This window comes from Macaca thibetana, chromosome 2 (assembly GCF_024542745.1).
Source record: "Macaca thibetana thibetana isolate TM-01 chromosome 2, ASM2454274v1, whole genome shotgun sequence".
In the NCBI taxonomy this organism is placed as follows: domain Eukaryota; kingdom Metazoa; phylum Chordata; class Mammalia; order Primates; family Cercopithecidae; genus Macaca; species Macaca thibetana.
In genome coordinates, this window is record NC_065579.1 from 39,302,402 (window position 1) to 39,316,812 (window position 14,411).

Below are 14,411 nucleotides of genomic sequence, written 5' to 3' on the forward strand. Positions count from 1 at the left end.
CGGGAGAATGGCGTGAACCCGGGAGGCGGAGCTTGCAGTGAGCCGAGATCACGCCACTGCACTCCAGCCTGGGAGACACAGCGAGACTCCGTCTCAAAAAAAAAAAAAAAGAAGACATTGATCAAACGGATACAAATTTTCACAAGGCCCAGTGGATCAGTCCTGTAATCCCAGCACTCTGGGAGACCAAGGCGGGCAGATCACCTGAGGTCGGGAGTTCGAGACCAGCCTGGCCAACATGGTGAAACTCCATCTCTACTAAAAATACAAAAATTAGCAGGGCATGGTGGCACTCATCTGTAATTCCAGCTACTTAGGAGGTTGACGCAGGAGAACCACTTGAACTCCGGAGGCAGAGGCTACAGTGAGCTGAAATCACACCACTGCCTTCCAGCCTGGGAGACAGAGCAAGACTCCATATCAAAAATAATAACTAGGTGGGCACGGTGGCACACGCCTGAGGTCCCAGCTACTTAGGAGGTTGAGGCATGAGAATCACTTGAATCCGGGAGGGGGAGGCTGCAGTGAGCCGAGATCGCACCACTGCCATCCAGCCTAGGCAACAGAGCAAGACCCTGCTTTCCTCTTCCCCTCCAAAAAAAGGATACAAATTTTCATTAGACGGGAGGAATAAGTTCAAGAGATCTATTGCACAGCATGGTGGCTATAGTTAATAACAATGTATACTGGATACTTGAAAATGCTAAGAGAATAGATTTTAAGTGTCTTCACCACACCAAATAAATATGTGAAGAAAAGTATATATTAATTAGCGTGATTTAGCCATTCCATAATGTACACATGTATCAAAATGTTATTCACCATAAACATATTTGTCCATTTAAAAATAAGTAGATTTTTCTAAAAATAAAAAGACTCTAAACTGTATTCCCATCTTAAAAATGAGAAAATTGCCGGGCACGGTGGCTCAAGCCTGTAATCCCAGTGCTTTGGGAGGCCGAGACGGGCGGATTACGAGGTCAGGAGATCAAGACCATCCTGGCTAACACGGTGAAACCCCGTCTCTACTAAAAAATATTCAAAAAAATTAGCTGGGCGAGGTGGCAGGCGCCTGTAGTCCCAGCTACTCGGGAAGCTGAGGCAGGAGAATGGCGGGAACCTGGGAGGCGGAGCTTGCAGTGAGCCGAGATCGCGCCACTGCACTCCGGCCTGGGCGACAGAGCGAGACTCCATCTCCAAAAAAAAAAAAAAAAGAGAGAAAATTGAGGACTCCAGAAAATAAACGTCCTACGCAAGACAGTTATTACATAATAGAATAGGGAAGAAAATCAAATCTTCCTAAAATACACTTCAAAATACGAAGTATTTCAACATGCAGAAATGAGGCTGACAGAAAAATGGCCTTTTAAGAGATTTAGAGAGTGGGTTCTGAAACAACCTAAGTTCAAATTCTGGCACTATCATTTACTAGCTGTTTGGCCTTGGAAAATTAGTTTAAAACATTACACACTGAGTGAGGCTCGGTGGCTCACAACAATAAGCCCAGCGTTTTGGGAAGCCAAGGTGGGGGGGACTGCTTGAGCCCAGGAGTTCAAGACCAATCTCAGCAACACGGTGAGACCCTATCGCTACAAAAAAAAAAATTATTTTAATTAGCTGCACCTCGTGGCACACACCTGTGGTTCCAGGTACTCCCAGCTAGCTAGGAAGTTGAGGTGAGAGGTTGAGGCTGCAGTGAGCCATGATCATGCCACAGCACTCCAGCCTGGGGCAACAAAAAGACCCTGACAGAAAAGAAAAAGAAAAAAAAAAAAGGCCAGGCGCGGCAGCTGACACCCATAATCCCAGCACTTTTGGGAGGCCAAGGCGGGCGGATCGCCTGAGGTCAGGAGTTTGAGACCAGTCTGGCCAACATAGTGAAACCCTGTCTCTACTAAAAATATTTTTTTAAAAAATTAGCCAGATGTGGTGGCAGGAACCTGTAGTCCCAGCTACTCGAGAGGTTGAGGCAGGAGAATCACTTGAACCTGGGAGGCAGAGGTTACAGTGAGCCAAGATCACGTCACTGCACTCCATCCTGGGCAACAAGAGCTAGACTTCAACTCAAAAAAATAATAATAATTATACACACACACACACACACACACACACACACACACACACACACACATTACACAGGACACTGTGCCTTATGAACACAGCCACTTACTAAACATTATGATGCCAACAATAAATGCAAACGGGACAGACACAGAGGATAAAGATTGGCTGAAGTTATCAGTAAAGATTTCACACAGATTCCACATCTTATTCTGTGTTTGTTTTTTCTTTTCTTTGTGAACTATATCAATTATACAGTACATTATGTAAAATTCTAAATAACAGTTTAAAGAATTTTAAAGCATGGTGGCAGGCACCTGTAATCCCAGCTACTCGGGAGGCTGAAGCATAAGAATCGCTTGAGGCGGAGGTTTCAGTGAGCTGAGATCGCACCACCGCACTCCAGCCTGGGCGACAAAGCAAGATTCCATCTCAAAAAAAAAAAAAAGAGAGAATTTTAACGCAAACACTCCATGTAATTACTACTAAGGTCAAGAAATAGACTACTACAAAAGCTTCTCCATAATGTGTCCCTCCCTAATTACAAACTTGGGAAATTTAATCCAAGCCTCAGTTCCTCACCAGTAAAAGGGAGATAGTACCAACATAACAATAACTACCCCACAGGTTATTGTAAAATGTTTATTGGCATATAGTAAATGCTCAATGAGTGTTTTCTTTTGTTCTTTTATTGGGACAGAGTCTCACAGGCTGGAGTGCAGTGTCGTGATCACAGCTCACTGAAACCTCAACCTCCTGGGCTCAAACTATCCTCTGCCTCAGTCCCCCAAGTAGCTGGGACTACAGGTGTGCACTACCACAGCTAGCTTATTTTTTGTAGACACGGGGTTTCACTATGTTGCACAGGCTTGTCTGAAACTCCAGAACTCAAGTGATCACCCGCCCCAGCCTCCCAAAGGGCCAGGATTACAGGCAGGAGTCACCATGCCCGGCCAAGTGTTTTCTTACACACACATCTATTCACCAGAACAAAGACCTGGGGAAAGACAGGATACAAGTATGTAATCTAATTTGGTGATAACATAAAAACCATAGAGAAGTACAATGAAGAAATAGAGCTGGAAAGCTAAGTTGTAGCCATATAAGAAACAAAAGAAAAATTTAAAGAAATAACAAAAGGAAAACTGGAGAAAATTCACTAGGCAGTTTTGGAAGACAATTCTCCATGGGGTCTCTTGATTTTCTGCCTGTCTTGAGAAGAGAAGCACTGAAAGCCTTTGTTCCAATCTTTTCAGGATAGTTATATAGTGAAGAATCCTGGAAGAGAGACATGTCCCAGAGCAAAAAGCGTATTTATGACCCATTATAAAAGATCTGAGTTTCTCTAAGCTTGGGATTCCACTACTTGTGCAGGCATCACCTGGACCTCTTCCCAATGCCCTACACAAACTGAAGCTCAGAAATCTGACGCAAATGCTGTCTGGCTACTGATACAGTGCATCATTCTTCATCTCTGACCAAGCCATTTCGATGGCTTCTACCATAAGCCATTAAACTATGCCAAGTTAACTGGTCAGCCTATAAATACGGTAAAACTTCAAACTCTTCATAGTTCTTGACAAACATTGGCATATAATCAATGTTTATTACAACTGAAAGATTCCACCTTCCATGTTGTTGGAAGGAATTTTTTTTTTTTTAAGACAGAGTTTTGCTCCTGTTGCCCAGGTTGGAGTGCAATGGCGCGATCTCAGCTCACCACAACCTCCGCCTCCTGGGTTCAAGCAATTCTCCTGCCTCAGTCGCCCAAGTAGCTGGGATTACAGGTGCCCGCCACCATGCCCGGCTAATTTTGTATTTTTAGTAGAGATGGGGGTTTCTCCATGTTGGTCACGCTGGTCTCGAACTCCTGACCTCAGATGATCCACCTTGCCTCGGCCTCCCAAAGTGCTGGGATTACAGGCATGAGTTACTGTGCCTGGCCAGGAATTTTTTAAAAAGCAATATTCAACTATATACTATCATCAAAAGCACTTTAAATATAATGAAGAGTTTTGGGTAAATAGGTAGAAAAAGATATATTATGCAAATAGTAAGCTCAAGACGGCTGGAGTGGCTATATTAACACCAGATAAAGCAGAGTTCAAGAAAAAGATTATTAACAGAGACAGAAAGACATTTCATAATAATAAAAAGGTCAATTTGTCAAAACGACATAATAATTACAAGTTGTGCATGTCTTACAACAGAGCTTCAAAATGAGTGAGCAAAACTTGACAGAACTAAGGGAGAAACAGATAATTCCACAGTCATAGTTGGATATTTTAACTTTCTTCTCAGCAGTTGACAGAATGAGACAAAAAATAAATAAAGACATAGATTATTTGAAAAGTGCTATTAAAACATCTTAATCTAATTGATAGTTACAGAATACTATATCCAACAACTGCAAAACATACTTTCAAGTATGAAAGATACATTAACCAAGATGGACCACATGCTGGCCCATAAAATAAGTTTCAATAAATTTTAAAGGATTAAAATCATCAAGACTATGACCTCAAAATGACACTAGCTTAGAAATCATTAATAAGATATCTAGAATAATCCCAACTACTGAAAATTAAACAACAAGACCGGGCACGGTGGCTCATGCCTATAATCCAAGCACGTTGGGAGGCTGAGGCAGGCGGATCCTTGAGGTCAGGAGTTTGAGACTAGCCTGGCTAACATGGCAAAACCCCGTCTCTACTAAAAAAATACGAAAATTAGCTGGGCGTGGTGGTGCGTGCCTGTAATCCCAGCTACTATGGAGACTGAGACAGGAGAATCACCTAAACCTAGGAGGTGGAGGTTGCAGTGAGCGGAGATTGCGCCACTGCACTCCAGCCTGGATGACAGAGGGAGACTCCATCTCAAAAAAAAAAAGAGAAAATTAAACAACACACTTTTAAGTAATCCATGGGTAAAAGATATCACAAATTAAAAACAATGTCAAAATACATTATAAACATATAACACATCGAAGTCTGAGTGATGCAGCAGTGCTTAGAGAAAAATATATAGCTTTAAATGCTTTTATTAGAAAACAAAGTGCCTAAAATCTATAACCTAAAGTTTCACTTTTAAGAAAGAAAGCAAAACAGAAGAAAATTTTAAAGAACAGAAACCAATGAGATACTAAAGACAAATACTGACAATTATCGAAGTTGGTTATTTGAAAAGATAACCAATAAATCACTAAACTGGTCAAAATAAAAAGAACATACTGGCCTGACACAGTGGCTCACGCCTGTAATCCTAGCACTTTGGGAGGCCGAGACAGGTGAACTGCTTGAGGACAGAAGTTCAAAACCAGTCTGGCCAACATAGTGAAACCCTGTCTCTACTAAAAATACAAAAAATTAGTCAGGCATAGTGGAGAGCACCTGTAATCCCAGCTACTTGGGAGGCTGAGGCAGGAGAATCGGTTGAACCCAGGAGGCGGAGGTTACAGTGAGCTAAGATTGCACCACCGCACTCCAGCCTGGGCAACAAGAATGAAACTCCCTCGCCAAAAAAAAGATATATTAACAATACCAGTATTAAAGAAGAGCTATCACTACAGATCCTATAGATATTAGAAGGATAGCAAGGAAATCTTATAAACTCCTGCCAATCAATTAAGTAAAATGAACAAATTTTCCTAAACTGACACAAGATGAAACAGACCAAAACTGACACAAGATGAAACAGAAAATTTGAATAGTCCAATATCTAGTATAGAAACTAAATTTGATTGTTATCAAAACCATCCCAAAAAGAAAATTCCAAGTCCAAATGGTATCACTGGTACATTCTAAAATTCCAGGAATAAGAACACCATTACACAAACTATTTCAGTAAATAGAGGGAACACTTCCCAACCTTTTTTATGAAACTATCATAACCCTAATACCAAAACCTGACAAAGACATTACAATAAAACTACAAAGCAATATGCCTAATGAAGAAATAGGCCAAAGCTCCTGTCAAAATAATAGTAAATACAAAAGGGATACACAATACACTATGACCAAGTTGGCTTATCCCAGTAACCAAAATTATTTTAACTTTTGAAAACCATCATTAATTTAACCATTCTACCACTAAAGACATTCAGTTTATTTCTGAATTTTGGCTACTGCAAATAAGGCTACTATGAACATCCTGTTCACACATCCTGGTACAAAAACACAAGGACTTTGGCTGGCCGTGGTGGCTCACGCCTGTAATCCCAGCACTTTGGGAGGCCGAGGCGGGCAGATCACCTGAGGTCAAGAGTTCAAGACCAGCCTGACCAACACAGAAAAACCCCGTCTCTACTAAAAGTACAAAATTAGCCAGATATAGTGGTGCACGCCTGTAATCCCAGCTACTCAGGAGGCTGAGGCAGGAGAAGCGCTTGAACCAGGGAAGCGGAGGATGCGGTAAGCTGAGATTGCACTATTGCACTCCAGCCTGGGCAACAAGGGTGAAACTCCGTCTCAAAAATAAAAATACAAGGATTTCATTCATCAGGAATATAAAGACAGGAGTTTAACTCCTAGGGTTAAAATACATGAATCTTGAATTTACTAAATACTCTCACTAACATCTTTCCGAAAATGATCGTATCAATTTACACTGCTGTCAAAAGTGAGAATGTAATTTCTCTACATTCTCACCAATACTTGATATTATCAGACTTTTTAATGTTTGTCAATCTGATGGAAGTGAAATGGTTTCTTCTCATGGCTCTACTTTGCACTTTCCTTTTTACCAATGATATTACAATTCAATATGTTTCCAAGAGTTAGTTGCTGTGAGTCATGATATTGCTTAGGTGAACTACAATCTTTTTTTTTTTTTTTTTTTTTTTTTTTTTGAGATAGAGTCTCACTCTGTCGCCTAGGCTGGAGTGCAGTGGTGCGATCTCAACTCACTGCAACCTCTGCCTTCAGAGTTCAAGCGATTCTTGTGCCTCAGCCTCCCAAGCAGCTGGGACTACAGGCACATGCCAGCACTCCCAGCTAATTTTTGTATTTTTAGTAGAGACGGGGTTTCGCCACGTTGGCCACACTGGTCTCCAACTCCTGACCTCAAGTGATCCATCTGCCTCAGCCTCCCAAAGTGCTAGGATTATAGGCATGGATCACCGTTCTTAATAGCATTCTTAATAGAAAAGATCAGAAAATATCAGAGTGCGCTGCATAAAGATTAAGTATTATTTCATGAAACTTTTATTTTCATTGTGTGTGTATGTGTGTGTTTGTACTGTGCCACAATGTAAAATGTTTTTGTAACTGCTAGCAAAAGCTAGAAAACAAGTTAAAAGCCATTGCTATTGTGTTTACAGCAAAATTCCATTGAAATTCTTGGACAACTAAATGGTATATCATTTTGGCCCATAGCACAAAGGAATGTATTTCATAAAGAAGGTAAGACATTCTCAAATAACCCATAAATACATACACCCACTATAGACCCACGAAATTAAAACTAAAATAAAATAAACTGGGGGGGAAAGAAGGCAAGATTTACAACATCCTTCACTACTAACTGACAAAAAAAGAGCAGCCATCCCCAACCTTTTTGGTACCAGGGACCAGGTTCGTGGAAAAAAATTTTTCCACAGATGGGGTGGGGAATCAGAAGGGTTCAGGATAAAACTGTTCCACCTCAGATCATCAAGCATTAGATAAAGCATGCGACCTACATCCCCTGTATGCGCAGTTCACAGTAGAGTTTGCACTCATGACAATCTAACGCTCCCACTGATCTGACAGGAGATGGATGGAGCACCGGTGGTAAAGCTAGCTCACCTGCCTCTCACCTCCTGCTGTGTAGCCCCGTTTCTACCAGGCCACAGACCAGTATGGGTCCACAGCCCAGGGGTTGGGGACCCTTGATTTAGAACACAGGTGTCCAATCTTTTGGCTTCCCTGGGCCACACTGGAAGAGGAATTGTTGTAGGCCCTACATAAAAAACCCTAATGATAGCTAATAAGGTGAAAAACAAAACAAACCTCATAATGTTTTTAAAGAGTTTACGAAATTTGTGTTGAGCCACATTCAAAGCCATTCTGGGCTGCATGCAGCCCATGTGCCACAGGTTGGACAAGCTTGATTTAGAAGAGGAGGAGAAAAGTCTGAGGGAAGCAATAAGGAGTATGTTACATAAAGAAAAGATTCTATAAAACCAACTGAATTACAAGACACTTTCAGCACTAAAAGCCAGGAAGCTGACTGTCCTCTTAACCACCAAAATAACAGAAAATTTCCTATAGACACAATTCTAATTCCTACCTCAAGAATCATCTCATTCTGTGACTTACGCAAGAACATCATTTTAGCTCTCTGCTTCCTAGTTTTTCCCTACAACCCTAGCAAGAATCACCTAAATTCTAAAGATTTATATTTTTATTCAGCAAACAAAGATTTACCAAGCCCCTATTATATCATTTCTGTGTTAAAATATATCTCCCTAGTAATTTTAATTCACAGTTATATCCTTTAAAGGAAGGGTGTCTAATCTTTTAGCTTCCCTGGGCCACACTGGAAGAACTGTCTTGGGTCACCCGTAAAATTAACTATAACTGATGAGCTCAAAAAACAAAAAATGCAAAAAACACCTCACAATGTTTTAAGAAAGCTTATAAATTTGTGTTGGGCCACGGGTTGGATAAGCTTGCTTTAAAGCTTGATTATCCTTGGCTAACCTGTCTTAATTCCCTTTTCGTGAAAATATTTTGCTTCTTGGACTGCTAAACCACATGCCATGACTAAACTTCTGCTGCCTTTTTTGTTCCACCAATAATACCCTTACTCTGAGACTTGCAAATAACTATTCTCTTCATAAGGATTCTCTCCTCAGCCAGGTGCGGTGGCTCACTTTGGAAGGCCAAGGCAGGCGGATTGCCTGAGGTCAGGAGTTCGAGACTAGCCTGGCCTCAGGTGGGTGGTGAAACCCCATCTCTACTAAAAATACAAAAATTAACCGGGCGACCAGGCGCAGTACCTCACGCCTATAATCCCAGCACTTTGGGAGGCCGAGACAGGCGCATCACCTGTGGTCAGGAGTTCAAGACCAGCCTGACGAACATGGAAAAAACACTGTCTCTACTAAAAACACACAAAATTAGCCAGGTGTGGTGGTGCGTGCCTGTAATCCCAGCTACTCAGGAGGCTGAGGCAGGAGAATCACTTGGACTCGGGAGGCAGAGGTTGCAGAGAGCCAAGATTGCACCACTGCACTCCAGCCTGGGGCAACAAGAGTGAAACTCTGTCTCAAGAAAAAAATAATATTAGCTGGGCATGGTGGTGCATGCCTGTAATCCCAGCTACTCAGGAGGCTGGGGCAGGAAAATCACTTGAACCTGGGAGGCAGAGGTTGCAATGAGCTGAGATCGCGCCACTGCACTCCAGCCTGGGCAACAGAGCAAGACTCATCAAAAAAAAAAAAAAGAATTCTCTCCTCACAAGCTGCTAGACCAATCACACCACAGCAACTGTCTGATGCAATGACTGTGTGAATCTGCCACTTGAGTGTGATCCAAGGCATTTAAATTCCTTAACTTCAGCCACACACAGTGGGTCACGCCTGTAATCCCAACACCTTGGGAGGCCAAGGCGAGTTGATTACTTGAGGCCAGGAGTTTCAGAACAGCCTAGGCAACATGGCAAAACCTCATCTCTACACAAAATACAAAAATTAGCCAGGCGTAGTGGCACATGCCTATAGTCTCAGCTACTGTAGGCCCCACCTGAGCCTGGGGAGGTTGAGGCTGTAGTCAACTGTGACTGCACAACTGCACTCCAGCCTGAGCAACAGAGAGAAAACCTGTCTCGAAAAATAAAAAATAAATAAATTCCTTAACTTTTCTGAGATTCAATATCATAACAAAAACAGGTAAAACAAAAAGCATCAAGGAATGGCAAGAATTACATAATTTTTAAAAAATAAAAATAATTGACTGGGCGTGGTGGCTCATGCCTGTAATCCCAGCACTTTGGGAGGCCAAGGTGGACAGATGGTTTCAGGTCAAGAGTTTGAGACCAGCCCAGCCAACATGGTGAAACCCTGTCTCTACCAAATATACAAAAAATTAGTCAGGCATGCTAGTGCATGCCTACAGTCCCGCTATTCGGGAGGCTGAGGCACATGAATTGCTTGAACCCAGGCGGTGGAGGATGCAGTGAGCCTAGATCATGCCACTGTACTCTGGTCGGGGCACACTCAAAAAATAATAATTTTTTTTTTCCTGAGACGGAGTCTCGCTCTGTCACCCAGGCTGGAGTGCAGTGGCGTGATCTCAGCTCACTGTAAGCTCCGCCTCCCAGGTTCAAGCAATTCTCCTGCCTTGGCTCCTGAATAGCTAGGATTACAAGCAAGTGCTACCATGCCTAGCTAATTTTTGTATTTTTAGTATAGACAGGTTTCACCATGTTGGCCAAGCTGGTCTCGAACTCCTGACCTCAGGTGATCCACCCACCTCGACCTCCCAAAGTGCTGGGATTATAGGCACTAGCCACCACACCAGACCAATAATAATTTTTAAAAATTTTTTTTTAAAAAAGTGTTCTTACTGGCAGAAATGAAAGAAAAAATAATTATATAAACTCCCTTCTCCCATTGCCTCCCTTCTTTATAACTTTTTTAATTTTCATTTTTATTTTAATTTCCTCTCAAAGCAATAAAATTATTTTATAGAGGAAGGCATGTAAACTAAGGTAACAGGAAATAGGGGAAAGAAAAAAGGTGAGGAAAAGGCAATATAAGTAAGAGTAAGCTGATCAAGCGGGGTTACTGCTCTGCCTATGTCCTCTCCTTGTATGTCCAGAATCTGAAGAGGTAAATGTGAAGATACTTATTTTCCCAGGCAGGCAAAATTCTTAAGAGCCGCCACTAACCCACACCCTTGTATCATCCCCTCCCCTTGAGTGTGGGAGAGACCTGTAGATATAACGGGATATCATTACTGTGGTTATGTTATATGACAAAATATATGTTTGCATATGTAATTAAGGCCCTTAATCAGTTAAGTTTACCACAAAGGGCCTGACCTAATCTGGTGAGCTTTTAAAAGAGACCTTAAAGGGGAGTCAGAGGTCAGACACAGAGGAAATAGTGAGGCTGATTCCTGTTAGCCTGGATAAAAGCTAACAGCCATGTTGTGAACTATGGGGCCACAAGGCAAGGAACTGAGAGCAGTCCTTGGCCAACAGCTAACAAGAAAATGGAGACTTCAGTCATACTATCGCAAGGAAATTAATTGTGCCAACAAGTAGTGACCTTGAAAGACAACTCTGGCCGGGCACAGTGGCTCACACCTGTAATCCCAGCATTTTGGGAGGCTTAGGTGGGCAGATCACGAGTTGAAGAGATGTAGAACATCCTGGCCAACATGGTGAAACCCCTCTACTAAAAATACAAAAATTAGCTGGGCATGGTGGCACGCACCTATAGTCCCAGCTACTTGGGAGGCTAAGGCAGGAGAATCGCTTGAACCTGGGAGGCGGAGGTTGCAGTGAGCCGAGATTGCGCCACTGCACTCCAGCCTGGGGACAGAATGAGACTCCATCTCAAATGGATCCAAAACAAAAACAAAAAAACTAATACACCCCTCCTCAATAAGGATATAAAGATACAGGACAAAACAACAAAAGGGGAAACAAGAATCTATCTTTCCCAGAGTACATTATTTCCTCTCACAGCACTGAGATTATGAACATATATAAAATCAGAATCAAGGAAAAAAATATTAAAACTGTATAAAATTCTGTAAATTTTAAGTTATAGCAATTAAATGTGTTTTTCACAGACATCTTGTTACACAACCACCATAAGATACTATCCCCATTTTATTTTTTCTAAAGAGATGGGGTCTTGTATGTTGCCCAGGCAGGCCTCAAACTCCTGGGTTTAAGGGTTCCTCCTGCCTCACTACAGAGTAGCTGGAACTACATACAGGAGTGCACCACCAGGCCCGGCTCCCCATTTTTAGACATAAAGAAAGTAAGGTTCAAAGGGGTAACGTCCTTAACATCACAAACCCAGGGGATGTTCAAAGTAACTTCGGTCCAGGACCCACTCCTTCCCTACACCATGGTGCCCTTAAGGCTTTGAAAGAATCAAATCTAGCCATTTTATTAGTCTCTTCAAAGGAGGCAATCCTAATAACACAACAAACTTCCATATTTTCCATCTATTTAAATATTCCTTAACTTTATCAGAACATCGAAACTGAAATGGATACAGAAAAATTTCCACTCAAAAGTAGTTCGTTTGTGAAAATGACCACTAGTAGATCACTTGAATTAATTTAGTTTACTCCAAGTACGTTTTAAATATGTAAAGGAAAAAAACGTGGCAAAACACCTGTAGATCTTCTACAACTTTATTTAGGCAACAATTTGTCTTATAAGTATTCTTAATCATCAAAAGCAAGGAAATAACATTTCTGCTTCTTTCCATTCCATATTTCCCTGCTTGGTTAAAATGTTTTAGTCTGAATTCTTCATACATTATGAATATAACAACAAGGTACATTATATCACCCTACAATAAACAAGTTATTTTTATTTTCACTGTTCTGTATATTTCCGTAAGTGCTCCACCATCAGAACGTGCAATTTTCTTAAAGCACAAGGAAAACTAAAATGTAGAGTCACATTCAAATTCCACATAAGTTACAAATCACACAACTTTGTGCCAATTCAGATATTTCCCGTGTATTTTTGCAAAGATGCAAAATAGTCTTTCTAGTCAGAACCACGAGAAAAAAACTCTATCCATCTTAACACCAACTTTAACAGCAAATAATTTTTTTTTAATCATAAATTGCATTGCTTTTTGTAAGTGCACGAAACCATCCCATGACTTATACGCCTGGAGCACGATTCCCTGCAATGTGAAGAGAATCGATAACATTTCAAATATGGGTAGATGGGGGTGATGTGACAATCCTAAAACCTGAAAATTTCTTAGTACCCATACCACACAAGAAGCACCCAGTTCGGACCCTGCAAACGAGGCTCAGGTCCAACTCTAAGCACTCTAGTTTCCCACCCCGCCCCCACCTCGAGAAAGGAGGGAAAACAACTTTTATTGGCCTCGTCTCTCAAGGGACTGGCAAACTAGCGGGGTAGTGCTTGGGCCTGGACACGTTTCACAAGGAGGCCCCCGTCGGGGGCTGAGAGGGCAGATAGCTGGAAAGCCCAGCATGGACACCCCATCTCCCCCAGCCAACACCCCCCTGCCCCACCCCGCCAACAAGAAGCCTGGGCCAGCCGACCCGCCGAGCGACCCCCAGGCCCCTCCGCTGAGACGAACTCGTTGTCATGTGACGCCGCCGCCGCTAAAACACCGCAGAAACGCAGGTCGGCGGGCGGCGGAAGGCATTCGCGCCAGCCCGCCTCGGCCCGGCCCCGCTGGGCGCGGGCGAGTCCCGAGAGCCCGGGCGAGGGGGGGGGCGGAGGGCGGGCTTGGCGGCGGGCCCAAGCGCGCCACAAAGGCTTCCGCGCCTGTCGCCGTAGTGCCCGGGCGGGCGGGGGCAAAATTTTCGGTGCCCGCGGAAGAGGTAGCAAGCGACGAAGACGCCGGGGTGCCCGCCGCGCCCACAGACGCCTCTCCGGGCACTCGGACGGCCCACGACCGCCGCACCCCGCACAGGCCCGCGCGGCCTCCCTCCCCCGCACGGGGCCCGCGCCTAGCCCGCCCGCTCCCCGCTCGCGCTCTCTCGCTCTCGCCCGGCCTCCATCTTGGATCGGCGCTTCCAGCCCCCGCGCCGCTGCCGCCGCATTCCCCCTCTTTCCCGCCCCCCGCCGCCGTCGCCGCCGCCCGCACTCACCTCAGCTGCCCATCCGGGCGCCGCCGGCCGTCGACCTAGTTTCCCCCCAAAAGTCTCCGGTGTGTTATTCCCGATGTGGGGGGGTTGTTACGGGGTGGTCGCCGGGGGTTCGGGAGCGGGGGCCGCGCCTTCAACGGAGCTGCAATCCTAACCCGCCATCTGGTGGCATTTTCCACACGCCAATGGCGCCGCTGCAGACTTGGGTCCGGACCGCCCTCTGCTGGCCGCAGTGCTCACTGCCTTGCTGACGGGACGGGCCTGCCCGGAAAGGGGAGGGAGCTGAGGCGCGAGCTAGGGGCCGCGGCAGGGGCGCGCGCAAACGCTTTCCTGTGGGGATTGCGCGCACGCGCACCAGCGGGGCGGGAAACGTGGCCGCTGCGTGGCGGCCCCGCCCCCACACGGAGCGGTCGCGTAGTTCAGCCAATCGCGAGCGGCGTAGGCTTCTGGATAAGGGCGCTGTGGACTGTTCTTGGGCCGCCCGAGGCGGGCGGAAGAACGGCCACGGTGGCGCCTGCGCGTCCGGCTCTCCGAGTTGCCGCC

At 44.3% G+C, this 14,411-nt stretch overlaps 1 protein-coding gene across 2 annotated transcripts in view; it reads right to left on the reverse strand.

Annotated features, from left to right (window-relative positions):
• STAG1 (stromal antigen 1) overlaps nt 1-14,183 on the reverse strand; it is a 398,006-nt gene extending 383,823 nt beyond the window's left edge. For both annotated transcript variants that reach the window (XM_050779584.1, XM_050779585.1), the window contains exon 1: nt 13,872-14,183. The gene's annotated coding sequence lies outside the window, so the exon portion shown is untranslated. The remainder of the gene's footprint in view (nt 1-13,871) is intronic.
• Nucleotides 14,184-14,411: the final 228 nt, after the last annotated feature.